The sequence below is a fragment of the Heterocephalus glaber genome, unplaced genomic scaffold, assembly GCF_053883595.1.
Source record: "Heterocephalus glaber isolate CG9 unplaced genomic scaffold, H.glaber_assembly_v1.0 deba00001442, whole genome shotgun sequence".
Lineage (NCBI taxonomy): Eukaryota > Metazoa > Chordata > Mammalia > Rodentia > Bathyergidae > Heterocephalus > Heterocephalus glaber.
Window position 1 is genome coordinate 19,096,768 of NW_028258296.1, and position 23,752 is coordinate 19,120,519.

The window sequence follows — 23,752 nt, forward strand, 5'->3', positions numbered from 1 at the left end:
TCAGTCAAGTCCATAGTCAGCTGGCTCCAAGGCAGGGTGGCATGGTGGAGAGGCATGGCAGAAAAGAAACAGTCCATGGCACAGCAGGCAAGAAGCAGCAAGCAGTGAAATTTCCCTTCCTTTTTATTCCATTCAGAATATAAGCCTATTGATTGGTGTTACCTACACCCATGGAAGGCCTTCCTACTATCCACACCCAGAGCTATGTTTGGCCAATCAGTGAACTAATTTAGTTACCACACACCCTTAATCCATACCACATACCCTATGTCCAACCATGTCCAAAAAGCCCCACTTATGAGTGCAAGAGACTTTGGGGAGACATCTAGATGCAAGCCATAACACTGTAAAAAGAAATAACGTACTCATACACACTATAATATTTATGAACCTCAAAAGCATTATACTAAGTAGAAGAACCTAGGAAAAAAACGGTACATAATATATTATTCCAAATTTATATGAAAGTCCAGAAGAGAGGAATCTATAGAAACAGAAAATAGATCAGGAGTTGCTAAGGGATAGGAGGGTAATAGCCAAGTATACAGGGTTTAGTTTTGTGTGTTTTTCATTTGTTTCGTTTTGCTATTGAGACAGGATCTCATTATATAGCCCAAGTTGGCCTCAAACTCATGCCTCCACCTCCTGAGTGCTGGAATTACAGGACTGGGCCACTACACCTAGCTTCCAGAATTTCTTTTTGAAGTGAAGAAAATATTCAGAGTCTGATTGTGATGATTGCACATATAGTGAATATAATAATAACTGTTGAATTGTGTACTGTAAATGTATAAATTGTAAGTTATATAAATTATATCTCAATAAAACTATCTCTTTTTTTTGGTACTGGGGATTGAACTCAGGACCTTGTGCTTGCGAAGCGAATGCAGTGCCACTGAGCTAAATCCCCAGCCCAAAACAATCTTTAATGAATTAAAACTTACATTATCTTCAGGAAGCTCACAAGGTGATGAGTGTATCTTGGCTGTATCACCTTGTGAGATGGATAGCAATGGCATATGTGTGTGAGAGCAAGCATGTGATTACATCTCAAGCCAGGACCAGAAAAAAGGTGGAGGGGCCAGGTTTGCTTTTTTATAACAACCTTTTGCAAAACTACCAAGAGGTCACAAAGAAACACCTCAGGTCCCCAGGATGTCAGGTCCTCCTGCTAGGCTTCATCCCTTTAAGGTTCCAACACTTCTGAGCAACATTCTGGAGACTAAGCCTTGAATACATAAACCCATGGAGGGGACACATCAAATAATATCCACACCATAAATTTCACAAGGACAATGTGCCAAATAGCAGAAAGTGAGAAACTTAGATTTCTCAGAACTTCAAACATGACCAGAAATGAACTCATCATGTCTCCCCGGAAGCCCACCCCTCCTCCTATATTCTTTTTTTTTCTTTTGGTTCCGGGGATTTAACTAGGGACCTTGCACTTGTGAGTCAGGCGCTGAAACCGCTGAACTAAATCCCCCGCCCTTCCTCCTATATTCTTGATTTGCCACTGACTGAGCTGCCAAACCAGAAATTGGACAGCCCCCTTGATTCCATCCTCATGTTCTGTCCCAACCCAAGCAATCTCTGAGTCCTGTCCATCATTTCTAGTCAGCATGTATTAAGCATGTCAACTTCTGCTCATCATCTCAACACTGCAAGCTCCATATAAGACCACAGGTACCACCCATCTAAATTATTGCAAAGCTGGTTCTACCTGCTCCCATCCATCCTCCACTCACGCCCCGTCTGAAAACAAAAATGGAAACTTTTCCCTTGCTTGCTTTCAGTTGCCCTTAGTCAAGTTCAATTATATGAACATAGTTTATATGGCTGTTATTGATTTCTCTAGACTCAGCTCTTCATTGACCATGCTAGAAATGGGCACTTATATTTTACCTTGTCCTCACTCCCACCTTCTTCACTGTCCTTGTCAAATATTCCATGTCTCTCTATACTCTAGTCCTTTCTAGATGCTCTGCACTTGTTCTGGAGCATGCAGGGCTCCCACAATCCCCTACGGGTGGTAACCCCCACCCTCTCTAACTTTTGTCACTTTCTCCAACTAGCTTTCTGAGAACTTACTTTTTACTCCTGCCACAGGCTAAGTCAGATGGTTCCATTATTTGCATCTGAAAGTGTCAAAATACTTAATACACAGTATTAAAATTAAGGGCCAGGAGTTTGGCTCAGTGGTTTCGCTGCCTGCTTCACAGTATTAAAATTGATTGTCCATGGGTCTGTCTTTACTGGTAATAAATAATCCAGGGAAATGAAATATTTTTTCTTATTCTTCATTGTTTTCTCACAGTCTACCCAAAGCCCACCAGTGTGTACAGAGAGACTCCCAATAAACACACATGAGGTGTTATCAAGAGCCTTGATGAAGGTAGGTTGGTATCTGTTTATACAAAGCTATGAAATAAAAACAATGTGGAAGTTTGATTATCATTGGCCATGTTCATAATCTTCACTAATATGGTAACTTGATAAACAGAGACAAAGGTTTACATTGAGAAAAAAATAACTTTAATTTCAAATTTTTCATATATAATTTTGCATTTATAATTTCACAGAAAGTGCATATTTCAAATGTATTTAATTTAATTTCAATTTTCCAAAAATGTGTCCAGTGTTCTTAAATAATCCTATAGTGTTTTCCCTTGATAATATCACTGAGAGTGTGTAGCTAACTTTGAGGAAGCAAAAAGCCCTCTCATTGATTTATTTTATGTGAATATTTTAAAATGTAGATCTAACTGATACCAAGGGGTGGTACATTAACATTTTTTGGTGGACAATAAGGTATCTCTCATGGACAGAGTACTGAGTTACTTAATACTGTATTGAATTCCCAAGCACACTACTCCTTGGTGATTTCTGGCTTTTAACGTATTGACTTTCTGCTTGGGCCAGAGCTTACAGAATTCCACTTCACCAAGCACCATACCAGGTTACTCCTACTTTATACAATTCTACATTCTGTAATACTTCCAGTGAAGGAACAAACCAGGCAGGGAGCATCTTCTTGTCAGATATATCTATTAGACTGTGGATTTTTCAAAAGAAAAAATATAGGGCTGGGGCTTTAGCTCAGTGGTTTTGCCACCTGCTGCGCAAGCACAAGGACCCGAGTTCGATCCCTGATATCAAAAAAGAAAAAAGAAAAGAAAAAGAAAAAATATATCTATATCTGTGTGTGTGTGTGTGTGTGTGTGTGTGTGTGTATGTAACAGCCAGGCATTACAAAATGTATGCTTCATGGTGATGGTAGAGCCCATTTTCTGAAAACTGAGCTTGTCTGCTTGCTAGACATGGTCGTAGGTAGGTGATCTGGGGGCAAAGCCAGCCTTGCAAGATGGACAGGTGTCTCTGGGTTGAAATTCCAGCTGTTCGTCATCGATGCTTGAACCTTCCTAGGTTAAGGCTCTGAATCTGTTTCCTTGACCGCAAAATGAGTAGTTACCGAATATAGTTCAATGATGATTTAAAAACTTAGCCTACGTGAAATATCTGCCAGAGTGAGAGTCTAGTGATACTTGTTAAAAGTTATCCATCTGCGCCCTCCAACCACACAAATATGAGAAACATTAAATGGATTAAAATGTGCAACAGGCATAAAATTGTAAGAGGTCTGAAGAGCTTTTCCTTGTCTCACTCTCGTTCTCCACACCCCAACTGATGCAGTACCAGAGCAAACAAGCCAAGTTCTCTACTACAGATGCAAACCAGAGCCGAACACGATAAATAGCAATCTGAAGTGCTGTCCCATCTCTGATAACTTACAGGTAGGAAAAGCAGCACTCAGAGAAGGTCTGGCTCACTTTTAGCAAGAGTTGATACAGACCGACCTTGTAAACAGCTGCCATTTTCAAAGGAAAATTTACAAGAGCAGGAAAATGAACCTTGGGAAACCATCCTAAAATATTGACTGCTTATGAACTCCAATTATTGAAACCACTCAGAAAGATAATTTCTAAGTGAACCATATATATTATATATTCTACCACTGATACGCATTTTAGCCCATGATTTTTTAAAATAGAGAATAAAATTTGCCTTTGTTTTGGAGTTAACCAGATAAAAACAGTGGAGAGTTGAAAGAAAAACAGTAAGAATAGTTTTACACTTATTGTCAAAATTGAGTTTCACACTTTGAAATTGAGTTAACATGGTGAGTCCTTCCCAGTTGTAAGGTTTTTGGGGTTTTTTTCCTAATTCAGTAGTTGTTTTCAAGACAAACCATTGTTTTAAGAAACTATCAAGCAGGTTGGAAAAAAAAATCAAGCCTTTAAATTTCCATTTTGGTTGTAACAGAGTTGATTATGTTCTATCTTTTGCAAATGTGAATTCTTTATTTTTATGTTTAAAGGCTTGATCATGTTCCACACATTTAGGAAACTGAAGTCTCTCACTGACCAAACAGGAATTGATAGCCATAGAATATCACCTTTTTGCAATCTCTGGTGAAAAAACACCACCACCAAAAAAGAATCTAAGTAGTAGTCATTGATGATTGCTAATGGGGAATTTATAAAACTGGACCAGCCTGACAGCTCCTAAACCCACAGATCAATCTTCACATCAGCAGGGAGACTGTACGTGCCTGCTGATATGAAGCAATAAGACCCTCACCACAAAATGTATGAAGCATCCCTACCAAATAATCAACCTGAGTCTGATCAAGCCTCTAGATCGCTAGATTCCAGGAACTACAAACTGGGGGATAAGGGAGCATGCAAGGGGAAGCAGGAAAACACATAACATTTTAGGATTTAGTCAGCACAGTCTCTATTAATATTAATATCTCTATAGGACAAATGACTCACACTAACAAGGGTCCCCAATGAAATTTATGATGAAATTCAATCTTCATTGTTAGTTATTAAGAGCCAAGATCAGCTAAACCTTTAGGAAATAATTAGCACTAGATTTGGTCAAGAATGTGAGACCCCTCTGGCTGCATTATTGGTTTTATAAGAGGAGGAAGACAACTATGAACTAACACATTTTCTCTGTTTCACCATGTGGCACCCTGCCCTGCCTTGGGTCTCTCCAGAGAGTGGCCTACCAATAAGAGGAGCCTCAATAAATGTAGCTGCCTGATCTTGAAATTCCAAGTGTTCACCATGAGCCAAATAAACCTTTATCCTGTATAAATTATTCAATCTATAGTATTGTAATAGCAACAGAAAACGAACTATAACAACCCACTTCCTTCAACCACAAGATCAAAAAAGACAGGGTGTTAGATTTCAAAATACTTAAGAAATATTAACCACATACAATCAGATCCTGTTTCATTTCTAATTTGAACGATGCTATAAAAAATGTGAGTATTGGCTGAATTTGTAATGATATTGAAGTGTCAAGTTTGAGATGTAACAATAATAATTGGTTTTGAAAGAGTACCTGTGTGTATTTTACATATGATATGATGTCTAGGATTTTCTTTTAAAAATGCAAAGAGAGGCCAGGGGTTTAGTTCAGTGGCACCGCACCTGCCTCTCAAGCGCAAGGTCCTGAGGTCGATCCCCAGTACCTCCCCAAAATTGCAAAGAGGCTTGGAAAAGTGAAAAGATTGTAGAAGAAACAAGTTTGTCTCTTTGTTGAAGCTAGATGATGTGCATTATCCTCTTATCTCTTCCTTATGTGTTGAAAAATAAGAATAAATGAAAGACTAAAAAGAGACCACTACCTAGGAAATGTTTTGCCTCTCACTGTGTCCCTCCCACAAGGCATACTCAATCTCTAGATCCAAACAAACATCTACATAATCATATCCATATCATATTTTGGCATATACTTACACATTTATATAAAATATATGTAATCATTCAGATGAAGCTGGAGTCTTATGGAAATATTTCTGATTCTCTAGGGCAAAACGTCCCTATATTCTCTAAGGAGACAAATAGGTCATGCATAAGATGTCAAAAGAAATTGCCCTCTTTTGCAGTCACTTCCAACTTCTACTCAGTACAAAAATCCAAGTGAGTACTAAAAGGGAAATGTCTTGTGACAAGGTCAGGCGAGACAGATGAAAAATATGGCTTGTGATGAAAAACGAACAGGTGCATGTTTTATTGGCATGATAAATGCGAAAAACCAGATGTGGAATCCCATATAACATCATACTAAACGTTTTAAAGTATATCTTTCCCCAAAGAAGCTTCTTTTTTTCTAGCTCCTATTCTTGTCATTCTGACCATAAGTTTGGCAAGTCTCTTAGGGACCAGGACAGAAGAATTTATGGAGATTCTGTTTTTACAGGAAATGTATAGAATCTTGCAGCATGACCCTTGTGCAAGTGAGTAAGCCTTTGTGTTGCTTGGCAGGGGGTCAAAAGTCAGACAGATACCTTAGGCTTCTCTACAGGGCTATGAGTGTGTGGGAACCAAGCGGTATGCACAGGGAATGGTATCAGAAGATACAAGGAAAGCTAGGTTGAGGGGTTATGTTTATTTTTGGTTTGCATTACTGTGCCATGCTTACTTGCCTTCATTTGCTGGAAATCTTGAGAATCAGGAAGAATCAAATATATAAATATTTATATTATTATATATTTAGATTTAGATTATATATATTATATATATTTTGGTCTGTCTCTCCATATTTGAGAAAGCATGTTATACACGATATATAATATGATTTTCATTAGTCGATCAAAAATAAATTGTAAAAAACAAAAGTCAGTGTAGGAAGTGGCTCTTACTCTCCTTTTGCAAAATTGCAAGTACAGAAACCTGAGGAAATTCTGAGATCTGAGATCTCTGAGGCAAAAAATGTGTTCTAATTCCATCTTTGTCCTCGGTTCTTAGTGGATTTCTTAGCACATTTGTGCTCAATAAAGGATAAAATAAATGAGCTCAGGAGGAAGAGGGAAGGGATTTTAGGTTATATCTATGGGTAAATTGACAGAAAAATATTCATTTTAGAAATCCCTGCATCAGATGTTCAGACTGTGCCCTTTCGGAGCTGGCATCCAATTGCTCAACAAGTCTGCATAGTCGTACTCTGCTGCAATCCTTCCTCTCCTTCCACCTGGAAAACAAAATTTCACTCCTCCTATGGTGGTTAATTCTATGTGTCAACTTGGCTAGGCCATGCTCTCCAATTGTTTGGTGAAATACTAGTCTTGATGAAGCTGTACAAATACTTCTAATATGAGGCAAGCATTTCAAAATCAGTAGACTTAGGTTGGGCGTGGTGGCACACACTGTAATTCTAGTACTCTGGGAGGCTGAGGCAGGAGAACTGCAAGTTCAAGCTCAACCTAGGCAACTTAAGCACTTTACGAGTCTCTCTTTCAAACTAAAACAGTGCGGGGATATAGTTCAGTGTAAAGGTCCTGCATTCAATCCTCAATACCACAAAAATAAATCAGTAGATTTTGTAGACATGAAATAAACAGATTACCCTGCATAATATCAGGAAGCCTATCCAATCAGTTTAGGGCTTTGAGAGATAAAAGACTGAGGTCCTTTAAGGAAAAGGACTTCTGCCTCCAAGCTGCCTTTGAACTCAGCTGCACCATTATCAGCTCTTCCCAGAATCCTGGCCTGCTCACCCACCCTACAGATTTCACACTTGTCAGCCCCCTCCTCACAATCACATAAACCTACTCCTTGAAGCTCTTTCTCTCTGTCACTCTCTCTCTCAGTCTCTCTCTCTGTCTCTGTTTCTCTGCCTCTTTTTCTCTCTTGCACGCACACACACACACACACACACACACACACACACACACCTGACACCCTTGTTGAGTCTGTTTCTCTGAAAAGCCCTGCTAATACACACGCTAACTGGTGTCCTATCTCCAGGCCACCTGCCCCATTCTTCCTACCTAATCCATCACTCACCCAGCCCAGAGTGACTGTGTTTCTGCAGAGCAGCCTGATGGCACCCGGGCCTTGTGCAGTACCTGTTAGTAGCCCTCTCTCACCTCTGCAAAGCACACAAGTGCCCTTCTCCATGGGAACTAAACTAAACCTCAGGCCTTTTAGTGAAGCCCCTACATAGGCCCTCCATGAGTTCAATTGAATGTTCATTGCTCAGGATTGCAATATTGTGATGACTTCACCGCCACCCCCCACCTCATCTCCATATGGTACAAATGATCACTGCTCACTGAGGTTTACAAAAAAAATTGGGAGGGATTACTTAAATATAAGCTCAGCAGTTTCTTTAACAAATGAGCATATCACAAATGCCTCCAGAGTTTGAGAATATTAGATTGCGATATTTAAGGGGAAAAACATTAAGCTGACTGTAGTAATGTTGGGGAAATCCTGCAATATTAAATGTTTAAAAGACTCTGCTAGGATTCATTTTCATCAAGACCCACCAAAAATGTGCTGGAGCTTGTGTATTTGTCATATATGTCAGTACCGATCGATTTAGAACCTATCCGCTAGTAAATTAGCCTGGATGCTCAGAGCAACTCCACAGGACTCTGGGAGGAGCTCTCTAGACTAAGAGCAAGGCACAGTCACACGTCCGGCAGAGACAGGCTGGCCCGAGCGCGCTGCCCCAGAAGAGGCAGACTCACCAGGGGGTGTGGGCCAGTCGAGGCCTCTCACTGAAGCTGGGCAGCCTCAACAGACAGAGCAGCCCCAGATGCTCTCAAACGTGGATGGAAGGAAGATTAAAAGAAAAACAGAAAAACAGTTGGAAATAGCCAGCGCTATGTTGTCGCTTCTCGCTAACACAATAAAACTCGACATCTCCACAGTCTTCTCACTTCAATCCTTCCTAGAAACTGTTCCCGTGAAACTGCAGCAACCGACTTAACTGCTGAAAGGTCTTTGATGTGCTCCTGCCAATCGCAGATTGAAGCTCCATAGTTATCAGCCTGATAGTCTAGACTGTGTACTTTTTTCCTGATCAGAAGTATGAATTTTATTTCCTTACCCCTGAGCATAACCCTTCTTTAAGACCCACCTCTTCTCAGTGAAGCTCTTCAGTTACTCCAGCCAGTATTAGTATCTTGTTTCTGGAGATCGGTTGCATTTAAGTGTGAGGAGAACATAGTTGCACATTGTCATGCTGTGTTAACTGATTAGTGTGTGCATGTGTGTCTTAATAACATCTAAATCACAAACTCCTTCAGGGGAAGGGTCTTTAGTCTAAAGAACACCACGTTAAGAACCAGCCTAGGTCAGCTCTGCTGCATACTTATGCAGTACCTTTGGGGCAATTTACTTGAAACCTATTTTCATCATGTGGAAATATCATGTATATCCTTAAGACCTCTCAGAGTTGCTGAGAATCAGGTTGGCTTTTCAAAATTGCTGAAATACTTTACTAATACAAAAAGATCATACATTTTTGTGAGATATTACCATTAGCAATATAGAGAGATACTGTTGGCACCATACACCTAATATATACACATGTAATTGCATACTTATATGAAAACAGGTATTTATATCATATATACTTATAATTTTATAAAATATAAACAAACTACTTAGAAGTTAATATTAAACTAGGCACATGTCCTATTTTTTCAACTTAGTAGCTTAAGGACATCAACTAAAATATGAGCTTCAGAAAGTCAGAGGCTAATATTTTACCTGACAATGTTCCGGTTAAATCTTTGATAAATAAATGAATCAAAAATGAAACAGGCTAGTTTATTATAATTATGTGCAATGTTCTGAAGCCTTCAACATGACAGAAAGATTGATAAATTCTAAACCACCTCGAGGACTCTGTAAAGAGTTAGGGTCTAATTATCAAGAAACTAACATCTTATACCACTTGGCACTAAGAAACTCACAATCACCATTAGAAAGAGAGAACTGAAATTGCTGCTGCTCTCACTTCCTTGAGAGAACAATGACAGATTTTCATGTTACATTCAAAGCAGAAAATTATATCACTAGCTCAGGATGTCCTTTGGGAGAATGGCTGACAAAGCATGGTGTCAACATGGCCTTCATCTCCAGAATCAGACTAAAGGTCAAGAGCATGCAAGTTGTGTTCAGCGTGGTCTATGACAATGGACCTGGATGGTGCCACAGATGAGACATATAGCTTCTTCCACAATCTCATCAAAATCCCCCTTGTGCCATAATTCACATCAAATATAAAGTTGAAAATGGCAGCAACATGGCCCCAGAGTCACACGGTCTGATCTTATTTAAGTCAGTGGAAATAGAAATGAGACCCCTTGTCCTCGACATATGCAGAAAGATGAATGAAGACAGAAGGACTTCAGGCAGTTCTAAAGAGCCAGCTGAGGGAAAGCAGAACTCCTAAGCCTCTGGCATAAGAAGAACTTCTCGTAAAACAAATACCTACTGTTTGATGGGCAAAGGGACTAAATACTGGGAATAAACATAATTCAGATACAGCAGTGCTCTCTAGAAGATCTCAGTCTCTAAGTGAAGAGAAAAATATTAACCAGATCATTTTGATTAAAATTTCTAAGTGTTAAATAGAGGTAAGGTTCTAGGAATGCAGAAGATTGAATTAGTACACCTAGCAATGGTGATGTTAGGAGCACTGTCTCAGACTGACCAAGGCAAAACCAGCAACAGGAACTTCAAACATTTCAAAGGATGCCTGCTGTTAAGATATCCATGAACCTCCCTGTGGGGACCACAGTCAAAAAGCTATAGACTTTTACAACCATCTGCTTACATACTCACTTTACATTTGAATTTAGTGGGGACCTGCTGAGTGCCAAGCACCATGCTGGCCATGCCTGTTAGTATTTATTTATCTTTTCTGGCTCAAGACTCAACTACCAAGGTTATAGATCTATCAAATAAATTAACTATAAACAAATAATTCATTACAACAAATAATTATGGTGTAACTTATTTGATATACCGAGACTCAAAGTAAGAATTATTAGTTCCATTCTACAGATGAAAAAATTGTGGCCCAATGAGTTAAGTGTCTGCCTCAAGTCACTCAGGTTAATATCAGAGCCAGAATTTCATTCAGGGGGCCTCCCAGTTCAAGTTCAAAATGGTTTAATAAAAATTACCTCAATCCTAAGGAAAAACACCAGCAACTTCAATTATTCCTTGTCCCCCAAATTTCCTACTGGTTATTGATGCTTTGTCAGCTTGGGATGTTGTAACAAAATATCATTGCTTGAGAGGCTGTCTTAGTTACTTTTCTCATTGCTGAACAAAATACTTGACACCCATAAGTTAAAGGAGGAAAGGTTTATTTTGGCTCAGTTTCAGAGGTTTGTAGAGGTTTCCATAGTGAGTTCCAAGGCAAGGTAGCATGGCAGAAAGACATCACACAGGAGAAACCGTCCATGGCAGAGCAGGCAGGAGTCAGAAAGCAATGAGCCTGCCTTTCCCTTTTATTCCATCCAGGCTACAACCCTTTTAGGAGGTGCCACCCTTACCAAGAGTGGGGCTTCTGTCTTCTATAAATCCATGCACCCATACACAATACCATAATAATTCCAATCTAATTTAGTATCACACAACCTAGATCCAGCCAACTCTGAAAAGTCCCATGTATGAGCTTTGGGGAGATAAAACCCCTAGATACAACCCATAACAGTGGTTTAAATAACAGAAATTAATTTTCTCATAGTTGTGGGGCTGAGAAATGCAAAATCAAAGTGCCAGCTAAATTCCTGGGGAGGACTCCAGCTTGCAGGCAAATATCTTCTTACTGTATTCTCACAAGACAGACGTTCAGAGAGAATCCTTTTTTTTTTTTCTTTTTGAGATAGGGTCTCACTAGGCAGTTCAGGCTCAGCTTGACTCCCTGTGTAGCATAGGCTGGCCTCAAACTTGCAGTGATCCTCCTGCCTCAGCTTCCTGAGTGCTGTGATTACAAGCATGTGCCACCATGCCCTGTTGAGAATCCTCTTCTTATAAGCATGTTCTATAAAAATAGACCCCCTGATGACCTCATTTAACCTTAATTATTTCCTGAAGACCTTATCTCTAGATACAGTCACATTGGGAGTTAGGGCTTCAACATATGAATTTGGGGACTTGGGAAACATAACTCAGTGTATAATAATTGGATCCATGAGAACAATGAATTCCCTTCAAACCAGATTTCATGCCCAGTGAAAATTTTTTTCAGATCTAGCTTTCAATCCTTTTTTCACCAAAATTACTCTTTCATGACTATTCCTTTGTGTTCCTGAACTCATGTAGCCCATGCTTGGAATAGCATCTTCTAAAAATAACTATGAGAATTTGATGGTAAACTTTATATGAAGATAAATTTTTATTCTATCCTCACTAAAAATTCAATACATTTATGATCAAGAAGATAATAACATATAAGGATGGGGGCCATAAGATGAGAGATTTTGCAAATTTTCGAAGCTAGAAGCATTTGAACAAAGCAAAAGCATCTGCAGCCCCCTTGAGACACTACAACCCAATGAGGCTGCCAATCTGCTGACCAGAATTCTCATCATAATGTGTCCAGTGGCTATGAAGATGGAGAACAGGGCTAAGAAGATGGGGAGAAAACCGGGGGGTCAGGTAGATGGAATCACCTCTAACCTCACTTCCTCACCTCTGTATACAGCATGGTTCAAATACATAAGATTATTCCCAGTCATAATAAAGCTAGAAGGGGACTGTCTGAAATAAATTAAACAAATTATCCAGGAAGATTTAGGGCAGACATAAGTTTTACCATCCCAGAAAAAAGTTCTTTTATCATTTATTCTTACTTTATAATATAGCCTGCCAATTAACAACCCCCAAATACATGTACAAGCTCCTAGCCAGTCTTTCTTTGTCCTCATTCTTAGATACAAATGGAAAGCTAAAGCATTTGAGAAATATCAGAAATATGAAAGAGAAGCTAAGATAAGAAAAGTACAGAGACAAAAAAAAAAAAGAGTAACCAGAGATAATTTAGGAACTACAAGAAAGTTTTATAATGCCTTTATTTTTACCTCAGAGATTTAGTATCTAATTTTCTGATTCACTTGGTACTAATTTTATAGAATACAATAATCTGGGTGGCTATAACAACAGAAATTTATTTCTCACATTTTTGAAGATAGCATTAGAGCATCAGTATGGTCCAGTTCTGGTGAGGGTTCTCTTGCTGGTGTGTAGAAGGCTGATTTCTTCTTATATTCTCATATGGCAGAGACAAAGCAAGTCCCATCTGTCTTCTCTTATATGGACAATAATCCTACAATGAAAGCACATTCTCACGACCTATTCCATTACCAAAGGCCCATCCAAATACCATCAAACTGAGGATTAGAGTTTCAACATATGAAGAGGTTTGGAGCACAAATATTCAGTCCACAGCAACAGCATTCAAGAACACATTACATTCAGAAAACAAAACTAGATATCTCTGAAAAGGAGAAGAAGGAGCTTTGGGAAGGTAAAAGCATGCTTACCAAAATAAAACACTTCACAAATTAATGGATAAAATATAGTAAATCTCACAGTTGGTAAAACAAAAGCCCAATTACCACCAAACATCATGCTTTATTTTTTATATAGTTACCTCTGTCTAATTACATTACTTATTTGTTAACTTCTGTATCCCTCACTAAAATACAAAGTGTTCATATAATGATTTCTGGAGTTAAAACAAATGGAAAAAACAGGGACACAATATGATAAAAGATTTAATAAATGTAAAAATCATGAGGTATTAAATGTCTGATTAATATGAATTCCAGAAAAAGATATCAAAGAAAGTTAAAGAAATGTTTAAAGAAAGGATTAGACTATTTCACATAGTTAAATGGGTATGTGAGTCTTCCAATTCAAAAGATCTAGTGAATAATGACTAGATTGAAGTAAAAAGAGACAACTATTGTGAAATTCCAGAATACTACTAATAAAGAGAACATCCTACAGGCAATCTATGGGGTAGGAGTGGAGTAAAGGACAGTGATAAAGGAATGATGAACAGGCCTTTGTTTCTCATCAGCCACAGTGTTTCCTGAGGAAGTGAAGAATGGAGACAGTTTAGCAATTAAATAATAGCAAAGCAGGATGATAAAAGGAGCACTGACTAGAGCCAGCTGCCTGTGTTTAAATCTGACTACTATTGAATTACTGTATGATCTCAGGCAAATGGCTTAGCCTCTCTGTGCCTCAGCTTCCTTCTCTGTAAAAGGAAGATCTTAATAGTCCCTAGTTTAATGTTTCTAGTACAACTAAAGGAATTAATGTTTATAAAAGCACCTAAAATGGAATATGTTGCAAAATAAGCCCTATATTCATTGCTGAATAAATAAAAACATTCCAGGATTGTCTTAGACACTTTCCCATTGCTAAGGTAAAATACTCGATTTCTGCAGCTTAAAGGAAGTATGGTTAATTTCGGTTTATGGTTTCAGTCCATAGGTGGCAGGCTTCAGGGCAGAAATGACTTGGTGGAAGGACCTCGGCATAGGACAACTGCTTGTCCCACAGCAACCAAGAAGCAGAGAGAGAAGGGAAGAGCCGAGGACGAGAATACACCCTTCTAGATCCCTCCATGTTTGCAATACATAATGAATGCATTCATCATGGGAAGTTGGTACATGTACATATCACATCTGATTAAACTAACCAAAGGAAGAGTCTAAGAGAAATCCAAGTTTAGAACTTCTAGTCATTTTTTCCCAAGTCAAAGATACTGCTAACTCCTTTGAGCCACAACATGTGACAATATGCACAGAGCATTGCCATGCAGAAAAGCTTTCCTGAGCCTTTGGTATCCAGAGGTTTTATAGGGGCCTAGTCACTTACTGACTGTGTGGGCAAACGTATGTGACGCTGTTTCCAGGCTTCACAGAGGTCAGGTAGATTTCCAGTCCCTTTAGAGGTTGGAACCGATACCAGTGGCCCCAAACCCAAATTGTGCTGAATATGAAGTCTAGATTGCACAGTGGGTTGTTCTAGAAGACAGGATTCTGAAGAGAGCCAGTGCATCAGATGCAGAATAGTGCATCTGAGATGCTGGAAGATTTTAGGAATATGATAAAGGCAGAGAGTCTAAGAGAAAATTCTGAAAAATGCAGAAAAAAATCTACAACAAAGAGGTAAAATCATAGCACACTGCTATATCATTCAGCAGTAAACAAATACCTGGACATATTAACAAATGCTACTAACTGACCTTCACTATTCAGTTATCCATAGATTAAATACCAGATTAATGTTTGGCCACATAACAATGCAAATAATATCAACTCTGATAATGTAAAAGTACAAGATTCTGCTCAAAGTGAGAAGACAGGCAAAGAAAGGTGTGGAGGTACTGACATCTTTATCTTATAAAGTATAAAATAAAAATTATCCATAATTAATGGAACAAGAAATCGAGTTATAAAACTAATCAACAGTTGAACTAAAAAGTAAAGTATTTATTCAGAAGAAGGACGTATAGAGATGAGGGTATATGTGAGCTGAATACTTAATCATGGTAGCAGGAAGTCAACAGGAAATGTCTAAAATAGGTACAGCGCCAAGAAATAAGCACATAATCACAGATTTGAAGACATGGAAGTTATTGCTAGGAACATACACATAAAGTAGCAAAAATGGCACCTCTAGGTGTGCCAACCATATAATTGCTTGTCTCAAACAGTTATTCTGGAGTGGAGTAATAATAGTAACTTATGGCAAGACTAGTCATAAATTAGGACTGTCCAGATGTATACCACTTTGTTAAAGGGAATATTTGCAAGAGCTCTTTATTTAAAAGAATCATCAGGACTGTCCTGGGAAAACTCATGGCCAAAGGGCTATCTTAGCATCAGAGATTTTTAATGATATGTAAATTATATTTTAGTAAATACAAACAGTGTTTTAGAAAATAAAAGCAGATTGAAGCCAAGATGCTAAGGGCTTACTATGAAATCCTCTCTGAAATCTGCATTTTAAAAGAGAGATGCAGCATCTTAAACAGTAGCCATACTATCTGCAAGTTAAGCTTTCACCTGTCAGGGGACCTCCTCACAAAATAAACATGGCATACATTTGAGCTTTCACATTTACTCAAAAACATCAGAGAGGAACATTTTTTAAAATAATAAAACAAATGTAGCTGTGGTATCCAGAAAAAAATCTCATCTGATTAAAAAAAATAACTAGATTTTAGGGGAAAATAATCCTTACCTGAGACTAGGGAACTCATTTTCCTCGAGTTTTAGAAGTGGAAAAAGTTCAGAGTCCTGAATGAACAGACTGGAAGTGATTAGGAACACACTGTAGAATGGGAAAAGAGGATATGTAAATATTCCATGTTAGCTTTCTATTATCATAACCTGAGAGGATCAACCTATACAGAGAAAAATTTATTTTGGCTCACAGCGCTGGAGGTTTCAGTCCATGACTGCTTGGCCCTTGGACCTCTGGCAAAGCAGACATTATGGCAGGAGCACGTGGTGGATCAAAACCACTCATCTCACAGCCAGGGAACACAAAAGAGAAGGAAGAAGAGACCACAGTCACACAGTCCCCATTGAGGGCAACGCCCACAGTCACCCAAAGACTTCCCACTTGGCCGCACCTCTGTAAAGACTCCGCCACAAGCCAGCAGCACTGTGCTGGGAACCAAGCCTTTGCCAGACAGACTTTTGGTGAACACTTAAGAGCCAATGCTTGCACAGTCTTTCCCCTTTAGATCCTACAGTAAAGAGTAATCCTGTAGTAAAGACTAAGCTTGATTAAAGCTCAGAGATAATATAGCTGGTCCCAATGTGAACACAAACAGAAGTAATGCTTTCTGGAATGCCCCCATTTCCTGAATTGCTTGAGTTTTGCTAGGCTCCCTATGAGGGTATGACTACCAGGTTACAAAGCTCCAGAACTTCCTCTGCTCAGTACGGTGAGGATCCTGAATCATAAGCAAAACCTTTGACTGTGAAAATCTTTGATGTGAAAGTCAAGTCGCCTGGTGTGTGATCTGAATGGAGTCAGTAGCCTGAGGAGAAGGCACTGGAGAACTGGTGTCAGGCTGGTGATTGGAGAGAGCACCTCAGGAGAACTGGGCCCAAACCAGAACAGCAGCCAGTTCTTCAGGACCTTATTTCTACATCCAAGCTGTCATCTTCTGCCATGCAGTCAGTGTTTTCAGCTGCTAACTCTTGTCTCTATCACATCCTCTTTCACCCTCCACGCATCTCCAACCATTTCTCATTTCTACTTTGCAAATACATGCAACCCTTGGTGGAGGATATGGTGGGAAGCATCTCTGGATTCAGCATCTTTGATTTCAGAACTTCAATCAAAAGAGTCCTTGTGATCAGTAGTGTTTTAGAAACCTTAGAAAAAGACAGCTCAATTTAGGCAAGTACTCTCATCTTGGACTGAAAACTTAGGAGAGTAAATTACTATGATGGATCCCAATATTGAAGGCAGTGGGGCTTATCACTAGGAAAAGTAGGTAACCCTGACACGATTGCGAGCAAGCAGCCACTTTAGTTTGAACATATAAGTCTCTACATATTTATAATAACACTTTTTTGTTAAAATAACCACAGTTTAGTGTACAGTTTCAAACAAAAATTGCTTAGATTTTTTTCTAGTTTTATTTAGTTATAATTGACAATTAAAATTGTATATATTAAAGTTGCATAATGTGATGTTTTGATATATATTATGAAATGATTGCCAAAATCAAGTTAGTTAACATATCCATCATCTCACTCCTTTTTAAAAACTTTTTGTTTTTTTTTCTTTTTTATGGTGAGAACATTTAATAGCTATTCTCTTAGTAAATTTCAAGTATACAATACAGTGTTAACTATAGTGACCATGCTGTACATTAGTTCCCCAGAACTTATTCATTTTATAAGCCGAAGTTTGTAACCCTTGACCGACATCTCCCATTTCCATGACCGCCTTGCCCTGGAACTACCATTTTATTTTCTATTTCTATGAGTTCAATGTTTTTAGATTCCACATATAAGTGAGAGTGCATGGTACTTGTCTTTTTCTTCTTAGTTCACGTAGTGTACTACCCTCAAGGTTTATCTATGTTGTTGCAAATGGCAAGATTTCCTTTTCATGTCTGAATAATATTCCATTGTGCATTTATGTGTGTAAGTGCAACTGTATACATTTTCTTTATCCATTCACCCATGGATGGACACTTAGGCTGTTTCCATGTGTTGCTTTTGTGAATAACGCTACAGTGGATGTAGGAGTGCAGATGTTTCTTGGAGATAGTAATTTCATTTCCTTCAGAAATGTATGTTCTCAGAAATAGAACTACTAGATCATTTAGTAGTTTTATTTTTAATATTTTTGGGAACTTCCATATTTCTTTCCATAATAACTATACTAATTTGCATTCCTAACCACAATGTTCAAGGTTCATTTTATTCCACATCTTCACCGATATTTATCTTTTTATTATAGTTGTGAAGTGGTATCTTACTGACTTGCATTTCCCTGATGACTAGTGTTGTGAATCCTTTTTCTATATACTTGCTGCTATTTGTAGACCCTTTCAGGTCTTTTGCCCATTTTTTAAAATCATAGTATTTGGAGATTTTTGCTCTTAAGTTGTATGAGTTCCAACAGACTTTTGAATATTAATCCCTTATCATAGATATAATTTGCAAGTTATTTCTCTCATTCTAAATGGCTTCATTTTGTGGATTATTTTCTTTTCTGTGCATTATTTTTTATTTTGATACAATCTCGCTTGCTTTTTTTTTTGGCTTTGGCTTTGGCTTTGATTGCCCACACGTTTGGTGTCACTGAGAGAGTTAGAGTTGAAAATGGAGGATTTACTACAGTAATAACCATCTATACAGTAGTCAGAAGAAAGTAACCACAGCCACCAAATACAAATACTTCTGAGAGAGTAGGTCACTTCCAATATGAATTCCAAATTCCTAGGATTGCTATCCATTATCAGTCCAGTCACTGGTATGCAATTACAACCTGAGAAAAGAAGTAAAGGGCCAGAAGCCAGGTGGCTAATGGTCATTCAAGTTCTTCCAAGTATTTCTAGTGACTGGCATGGAGGTCATGATTTTGGAAAGTAGTTCATCTCATTATGGGATTATTCTCTTGTTAGAAAGTTCTAATTGGCTGCTCAGGAAAGAGGCTTTGGGGCTGGTGATTGAGTAGCTCAGATTGAGCATTTACACACTCTTACACACTGCCTCTGATTCTGCCACTAGTGCAGGGTTCTGTGACCTTTGCCAAGTTCCTTAATTTCTCTGAGCTCAGTTTCTTTCAACGCAAAATAAGATTAATAATAATACTTAAGTCACAGAGTTGTTGTGATGATCAGATGAGAAGCACTAACTTAAACTCTCAGTTCAAGAAAGAGCTATTAGGGCCAGGGATTTAGCTCAGTGGTTCCGCCGCCTGCCTTGCAAGCAGGAAGTCCCAAGTTCGATCCCCAGTACCAAAAAAAGAAGGAGCTGTTAGCGTTTAACTAATATTAGTTATAATAGATTAAACTGACAGAGCCTGTCTTGAATTTCCACCTACTGACCCATATTCTGAAACGACACAGACTCGGTCTGCTTCTCGTGCATGACAGTCCTTTAAAGCACTGAGACCTGATTTCTTCTGTTTAAAATATCTGTCAGAGACAACACGGAAGCCAAGGAAGCAGCTTCTGTCTAGAGGATTGAGGTCTGATCTTCAAGGAGCTATTTATCAGTTATGAGCCCTGAGTTAAGTGCTTAGTTTCTGTGGAATTTAGATTTCTCATCTGGGTGTCAAAAATAATTACATACACCCCCCAAGATTATTATAAGAAATAAAATGTACTCCAGCATGGGGGCACATGCCTGTAATACCAGCTGGGAGGCTGAGGCAGGAGGATCATAAGTTCTATCCCAGCCTAGTCAACTTAGTGAGACCCTGTCTCAAAATTTAAAAAAAATAAAGATGTTGGGGGATTGTGACTCAGTGCAAAGTCCTGGGTATATTCCCAAGCACTGCCAAAAATGAATAAAATAAAATGAGATAATACCAGCAATGTTGTAATATTGAAGTGGGTCCTTACTACATAATTTTTCTGTTTTTTCCAAGAGAAAAAGAGTCATACTCAGATGTTATGGTGCACAGTGGTTGATTTTATACAGTATAAAGTTGATGAAGACAAGAGCAGAGAGTTTTAGAATTCTCTTATTATCTGCAAATTTTATCCATACTTTGTCTCTTCATTCATGGTCTTGCTCTGTGATGGGAACATTTTCATGGTGGCTGATTAATTTGTTATGTTATCAGCCCAGTTAACATTGTTGCATGTTTCCCAATACATGATGGTAGGTATTTTAGGGTAGGTATTTAGGAAGAAGAGAATAGAGAAATAGGGAATCAGAATCCTTTGAGTAGAAAGGAACAATATCATAATAAACCAGTGGCTTATAATCAGTAGTTTTCACACTTTGTTGTTTTATGAGTTATGGATTGTTTTATTTTATCTTCTTTTTCCGTAGGTCTGAGCAGGACTATCTCCAGGTGATGATGATGGAGAACAAAATTTGACAATCAATGATGTTGTGGTCAGTGGTGCTCAACTCTAGTTGTTCACAGAAGTCATCTGTGAAGGGCTAAAATCCTGCAGCCTAGACCTCACTGAAAGAGATAGTTTCAGTTGGTCTGGGTGGATGTGGACATAGATACTTTTTATAGTTCCTAGGAGATTCTAATGTTCAGCCAAAGTTTAAAATGACCAGTGATGTTTTTCTGCACCCAATTAGGCTGAGAAGAATGACAGGTGGAGAGGAAGAAATGCGACCCTCCAAGAGGTTCCCAAATAGTTGGGCCCATTTGTTAAAGTCAAACTCTCTTTTGAAAAACTCTTTACTTCCCTAGGGCACGTGGCACATTTACAACTATTTCTTCTGTTCATTGTCAGGCCTGAGACATTGCTGAGTGCTATGGAATAGCGGTTATGCTCTCTCCAGGTGGGTAAAATGATTCTGAAGTATAATTTTCAGAGTACAATAAAACAGAATCCATTATATAAGTATAAATTAGTAGTAGTCATAATAATAATGAGGCTTCAGAAAGCACTTGCTAAAAATGATTTGACTTTCAAAGAGGCCAAAATAGTTTAATTTAAGGGTATATTACCTTTCCAGTGTAGAGATCTGCTCATGCAGTTTATATTGATGATAATGCTCATCGGGAGCTCTTATTCAGTAGGCGTGGTAATCAAATACATTTAAAGAGTGATTTAAATACTGGCCCATGTATCAGTTGGGCAACATTCTCTTTCCATAAGTTAGTCACCTGCATTTAAATGCTAAATAACTAAAATCAAGCCATTTCAAAATTTTCTAAATCTGAGTGAAGGGAGTTTACCCTTGTCCTTTCTGCTTCTGAAATTTTCAAGAGAACAAAGCAGAATGATTTTTTCTAAAGACAAATGTACTGTGTTACTTGGACTTGTTAGAATGCAAGTAACAAATGATCAGGATGTCATAGGTGCTGTGGGGAAGGAGAGAGCAGAACTTCAGGTGTTTTCATGATATCCGGGCAGGAAGTCAGCTTGCAAGGTCTCAACACTGACCCACAGGAAGCAGAAGGAGGAGGCACTGTCAAAAGAGAAAGGATAACGGAGCTCCTTGCTAAATCAGCTGAATCTGGGCCTGCATAGTCACCACAGACCTGAGGTGCCCTAGTAATTGGATCATCTGCTCAGGCTCATTCTGACTGTGATCATGTGCTCAAAGCCCTAGGCTGGGAGAATGGGCTCTTTCATACCCTCTTCAGCAAACGAGTAGAGAGAGTACTGTCTATCTTGGAGGTAAGTGTTGTGGCAGTGGAAAATCTATGCCAAATGAAGGCTGCTTCAGAAACCAGCTTTGCTCATCGTCTCCCTTTTTCCTGGATCTCTGTTCCAGTTACCAAACACTACTGACTTGCTGAACCAACCAAGACTGGTCTGATTGGCTTGGCTAATGTTACTGTTGTTCATTGGATGCTATGAATCACCAGCCAGCCTGCAGATGGGCTTCTTGATTTAATTTTGTGGCTGTGCCCACACAAAGAATAGAGCAGCTCTGCTTCTTGAAGTGAAGAGCTACGAATGTGAGAGTCACACAGGAGAAGCTGGGTACAACAGATACCGTGTTTAACATGATTTAAACCATCAACTTCCTTTTGCTAATCCTACTACAGTCATACCTTGCTTAAGGACAAGGAATGAGTCTGAAATTTTGTCATTTGGTGATTATTGTACAAACATTGTAGAGTGCACTTACATTCACCTCAATGATGGTATAGTCTACTGTGGGCTATATGGTGCATGTGTGTGTGAGAATTTTATATGTATAGTGGCCTATTATCTACATAGCTTTTCTTCTAGGAATATATAAAATTTATATACAATAGCCTATTGCACTAAGGGCCATGATGAACAAAACAATTAAATTGATTAAATTACACATGAGTAAATGATACAATCAAGAGATATACTGCTCAACTAACACAATATATCGTTCTCCAGTAAACCATTTTTATAAGTAGAAGAACACTCTAAAATAACAACCAAAATACAAATATAGTGTATTAAACACATAAGCCAGGAACTGTCATTTATTATCAAGTACTATGTACTCTACATAACTTATATGGGCTATATTTATGTTGCACTGGCAATGCAATAGACTCGTTACACCAACTGCCACCACAAATCTGTGAGTAATGGATTGAAGTGCAAAGACTATGACATCACTAGATGAGAAGAATTTTTCAGCTCCATTGTAATGCTACCGGGCTATCATCAGTGTGTATGTGATCTGTCTTTGGAAATCTGTGCATGGTTGGTATGTGGCTGTTTTAGCAAAAGTGCACTCTATTTGGATGTGCTTAAAGCTTTCCATTACACATGGCTACTGGTGCCTCATACACCTGATTGCCTGCCTTTTTATATAAATTTTTCATATTGTCTTTCTTGACAATTGATTTTATTCTCCATATTTGTAGTTCAAAATCTTAAGATGATACGGTAGGTCCAATTTGTTATTATTGACCTTTTGGCAAAGGTCACACCTGGTCCTGCTAGTCAACCAATCAAATGCTCCCCTTTGGGTCAGGTGCTTTCCCTTGATCCAGTCAGTTGTGCCCAAGGTGCAATGGGTGGCCACACAGCTACCAATGAGCACTTAAGATTTCCATTTCGTTGGAACCATGTACTCATAAGGGAGTGACAGTCGTTGGTGTTATCTGTGAGCAGTAAGATTTACCAAATCAAAGTTTAGAAAAGCTTTAGTAAAAGGTATTAGTTTACAAAATCTCAGAAAAAAATAAGAAAAACAGGCTTGGATAATATACCATCAGGAACAGAGTATTCTGAAAAAATACTCAAAAACTGAGGATTGTTCTAGAAAATCCTCTTGCTTCCATGCTTGTTGCCTAGGCGACTTGGTCTTAACTCCAGAAACCCTAATTCAGTTTTCCTAAAGGAACAGATGTCTCCATCACTGGTTTACCTGATGACGGGGTCTCACCTCCAGCGCCTGCTGCCTCAGAAGAGTTCACCTCCACTTCTGAATCTCATAAGAGGACATCTACAATGGATTGGATATTTGTGTCTCCATAAAATTCATGTGTTGGAATACTAATCCCAACATGACAATATTAGGAGGTGGGACCATTGGAAGGTAGAGTATGAGGGTGGAGCCCTCTCTCAGAAATGGGATTAGCGCCTTTAGGAGAAGGGCCCAGAGAGCCATCTAGTTATGTGAGAACACAGCAAGAAGATGGCTCTGTAAACCAGGAAGGTGACCCAACCAAGACTGGCAGATACCCTGACCTCAGACTTGTAACCTACAGAATGGTGACAAATAGTGTTT

The 23,752-nt window shown here is 38.7% G+C and overlaps 1 long non-coding RNA gene across 2 annotated transcripts in view; it reads right to left on the reverse strand.

The window, feature by feature from the left end:
- Positions 1 to 12,904: 12,904 nt before the first annotated feature.
- Positions 12,905 to 23,752, reverse strand: part of LOC147827623 (uncharacterized) — a 77,931-nt gene continuing 67,083 nt past the window's right edge. For both annotated transcript variants that reach the window (XR_015451859.1, XR_015451858.1), the window contains one exon: positions 12,905 to 13,155. This is a non-coding gene — a long non-coding RNA (uncharacterized LOC147827623). The remainder of the gene's footprint in view (positions 13,156 to 23,752) is intronic.